Source organism: Sinocyclocheilus rhinocerous, unplaced genomic scaffold (assembly GCF_001515625.1).
Source record: "Sinocyclocheilus rhinocerous isolate Xijiao unplaced genomic scaffold, SAMN03320098_v1.1 scaffold384, whole genome shotgun sequence".
In the NCBI taxonomy this organism is placed as follows: Eukaryota; Metazoa; Chordata; class Actinopteri; order Cypriniformes; family Cyprinidae; genus Sinocyclocheilus; species Sinocyclocheilus rhinocerous.
Genome location: NW_015644611.1, coordinates 1 through 4,218, shown reverse-complemented (window position 1 = coordinate 4,218; position 4,218 = coordinate 1). Strand labels below are relative to the sequence as shown.

Here is a 4,218-nt window from a genome sequence, read left to right as displayed (position 1 = left end):
GAATTGTGTTGCGAATTAAAAAAAAAAAGTTAATTGCAAAGAAAAAACACATCTATGACGCATACTGGCCATTAATTACAAATTCATCACAAAAGCAAATATTAGCACAATTGTATAAAAATACAGTATGTATACCAAGAGGTATAAAACTAATCTTGTATTTTAGATAAATATTGTGATTGAATAATATAATAATATAATATATAATATAATATAATTGACTAAAACACTGCACTTCCTCAGTGAGTCATCAGTGTGCAGTGTTTTAGTCATTTTTTATGCTTCTATTGTAATGGTCATAATGGGAATAAAGGCTTTTTAACTTCTTTTTGGACCAGAAGAAGTGCCTTGGATTCCTTTCGTAATAGTTGCTTCAAACTCAACCAAAGAGCACCTTCTGGGATTACTTCAGGTCCTTTCAGCAAGCAGCACTTCAAGATGTCTCTCTGTATTTCTTTATACTTGAGTCCAAGTTCAAACTTAAACTCTATGAACTGCTCCACTGTGAACGTACAGAGCTGTATGAACCACTGCGAGCTGTAAAGTACACAGGAATGTTTGTCTCACATAAGAAAGGAAGAACATGTCTCATGTGTTTATGCTCCTCAGTCTGACAGAGCTGTAGGACTTTCTCAATTTCATCTGGATGTCCAAGAAGCCACAAAGCCGAGAAGAATTCCTGCATTGTGTTGTGGAGAAACGCACAGTATGTCGTTGCAGATGTTGGCGAGTCTGTAGTTGTGATCATTTTCAGAAAAGCATGACAAATGTCTGCCTCATCACTGCTGAAATCTGGAAGGTTCAGGCACTTCTTCATAGTTGCATTGAAAGCGTTTTTTATCAATGTAAGAATCTGATCTTTCTTCTCTTTCAGGTACTTGTCTATTTGCTTATTTTTTTTATTCCCATGTTTCTTCACAGCAAGACGGAAAATGTGGATGTACATTTCAGTGACTGTGTGTGGACGGTTGCATACAGTGTCATTTTTAAACTTAATCAAGTCTACAATCATGAATGCATACAATGGCACGTGACTAAGACTGAACAGCTCTTGATTCTTCAAAACAACTTCTAGAAGAACAGGATTATGACCCAACATCTTCTGATAGTAAGTGATGATAGACTCTTCACTGAATCCTTGGACATACACTGTCCGTGTCGGCCCGTCAGAGAAAAGTGGATCCTCTTCCTCCTCTGATCTGCATGTGATCACAATCTTGGCATCCGGCAGGAGCTCGTGCTTCATTATCTTCCGTAAGATTACATTTTCTTCCAAACCCATCACACAATCAAACACAATGACAACATTCTCAGAGTTTTTCTCAATATCTTGAAACACTTCTTTTCTGTCTTCATCCAATGGTAGTGAATACACATCAAACAAAAGAGCTTCCAAACTGGCAACACTATTGTGGGCCAAAACACTTTCATCAAAGTAAAACATGTAGTCTATCTGTCTGTCATCCTTCTCTGCCCAAAGTCGCAGCATTTCCTGGACAACTGTAGTCTTTCCTACTCCAGGTTTGCCGATGATGAGGATGCTCTTGTTCTGCCATCTCAGGAGCTCCTCAGGTGACAGTGCTTGTTCCTCGTTAGGAATGTAAGCTCTCAGCTTCTTGGGTCGTAGCTTTTTGCATTTTTTGTTTTTCAATTTTATTTTGCATTGAGGAGTTTTTACAGCAGAGTTGGTCTCTAAAACCAGAGGTATGAAACTGAAGTTTACTTGTGTCTTCTCCAGATATTTAAAGAAACTTTTCTCCTTTGCTTTGTCTTTGAGCTGTTTCTGGTAGTTTTTACAAGGCTTTGTACCTAAAATAGCAAGAAAAGCATTAAAAATTGTAAAATGTGTATATTTCACCAAAATTTTATTTTTCTACCAACCAAATAAATAGCTGGGTGCTGCATCTTCATCTCTGAAGGGAGAACAGCTGATCCAGGGGTGTAAACCAGGATCTAATGTCCTCTTCTTAGTGACATCCAGAATCTTGAGTAATTCATAACTGGCCTCATCACCTTTGTTAATGACCCAATACAATATACATCTGGCTTTATCAAACTCTGTCCTCTCGGCTTTGAGATCATCAACCTCATAGACATTGAAAACCTTCTCCTGATGAAGATTCTCAATGATCAGAGGAAGGTTTTTCATGCCAGTCACCAGGTTTTTCCAGTTGTTTCTGAGGTACTCTTTAGCAGGCTGCTGTGCAGACGCCATGCTGCAGGCATTTCAAACCTGAAGTAAAAGACATTCGTTTAAGCACATTAACATCATGCATTTAAATTATATTTATTATTTCAAACTTTAATTCACATTTAAAATTTTACACTATTTTCAGATGTGAACAAAAGACTCCCTTAAGTCACTAGCCTAAATCCATCATACAGAGGTAGGTACACAAAATAAACATTATGAATATAAATAAAGCTGCATAGTCTGCCCTGGTGGTGGTGTTGGGTGTGGAATAGAAGAGTCAAAGAGTTTATGTAATGATATCAAAGAGTTTGTAATGGTTTTACTGGTTATAATGGGAATCATCTTGGTTTTAATAGAAACTGTAATGGTCACTGTAGGTCTCTACTGGTAATCGTTAACCTTTTATTGGTGGCTTGTTAAAACCACTGTAATTATGGAGGACCAAAACATGCAGAAATTAAAAATAAAGAAAGAAGTAACAGGAAAATAAATAAATGATAAAAACAAATATAGCTCATTTGAAATTAAACAATCCTGAATGTATTGTATTACTCTTTTCATTTATGTAGTATTTTCTGTCTTTATTTGAAATTTATTATTTCATTTAAGTTTACATTTATTTTATTTAGGCTATGTATTTATTAATTTATTTATTTTTAAATGTATTAATTCATGCATTTATTTATTTATACATTTATTTATTCCCACATGTATTCATTTCCAGATTATTATTTTTTTACTATATTTGTTTTTATCAAGTCATTTATTTCTGTCTTTATTTTCGTGTTATTACATTTATTTATTTATTATTTCTGCAGGTTTGGTCTTCCATACTTAATAGAATATGTCCCAAAACACAGAGGAAACCATTTTTAATGGTTTTCCCTGTTGAAAAAACCAGCATATGCTGGTTAGGTATGTTTTGACGTTGGGATGCTGGTTTAAGCTGGTTCTTTGCTGGTTTTAGCTGGTTTATGCTGGTCCTTTGCTGGTTTGTGCTGGTCCTTTTGCTGGTTTATGCTGGTCATGTACTGGCAAAGGACCAGCACAAACCAGCATCCCAGCGTCAAAACATACCTAACCAGCATATGCTGGTTTTTTCAACAGGGTTAAAAGTTGATGGTTTGATAATGTTTGTAATGGTATTAGTAGTGGAAACCATTAGCATTTATATGATGGTTTCTATCGTTTCTTTCAGCAGGGCGATTGTTTTCTTTTGTTATTTAAATTGTATCAACTCAGATTTCACATTCACAACGACTTCGAACCCGGAAACTCATTTTCCATCCGGGTTTCCCGTGAAACACTGAATCGAAAACGAAACTAAAGATGAATCGAAATTTGTCTCAAGCGGTTCATAACTGCAGTCAAAGTTTGTGAAAGCTAGAGTAATTCGTATTAGAAGTTGAAAAAAATCGCGAAATTAATTCGTTTCACATTATTCCCAAAAGGATTTGGGAGAATAGTCGGAGACGATGGGTTGAGCACGTGCGTCGCAATTACACACGAGAAATGCCTTAACACACATAAAATGTGGAAATACATGTTTGAACACGTGCAAATAAATGTAACTAACACTCATGAATAAAACACACAATGAACGATACACGCCGCGGCTATTAACGATGAACTTGGGGGAAAACACACACACACAAGTGTTAGATTAGACTGGCTTCACCTCTAATATAAAAAAGAACAGCATAATTTACATTTCAGAGATACGTCCCGATTAAAATGCCAGATATGTTAACAATTTGGATTGGACAGAAATGTACCTCCTATCTTCGACTGCTTCCGACGGTAATTTACAGGAATGATATTAACACAATAATCCACGAACAGCTTTTCAAATCCAGCCGCTGCTTTTAAACCAGAGCCATAACGCGCTTTTCCTCCTGCTGATCAGTCGACTTCCTATAGTCTCCACCATGATAAATAAAAAAACAACCCATTCAAGTCCATCAAAAAGTGTGTTTGACCTTCTTCTTTTAGGATTTAATGGCGGTTGGCAAACCAACTTAAAA

General features: G+C 36.0%; 1 pseudogene; it reads right to left on the bottom strand.

Annotated features, from left to right (window-relative positions):
* Positions 1–4,159, bottom strand: part of LOC107758353 (NACHT, LRR and PYD domains-containing protein 3-like) — a 4,922-nt pseudogene extending 763 nt beyond the window's left edge.
* Between the last annotated feature and the right edge of the window lie 59 nt (positions 4,160–4,218).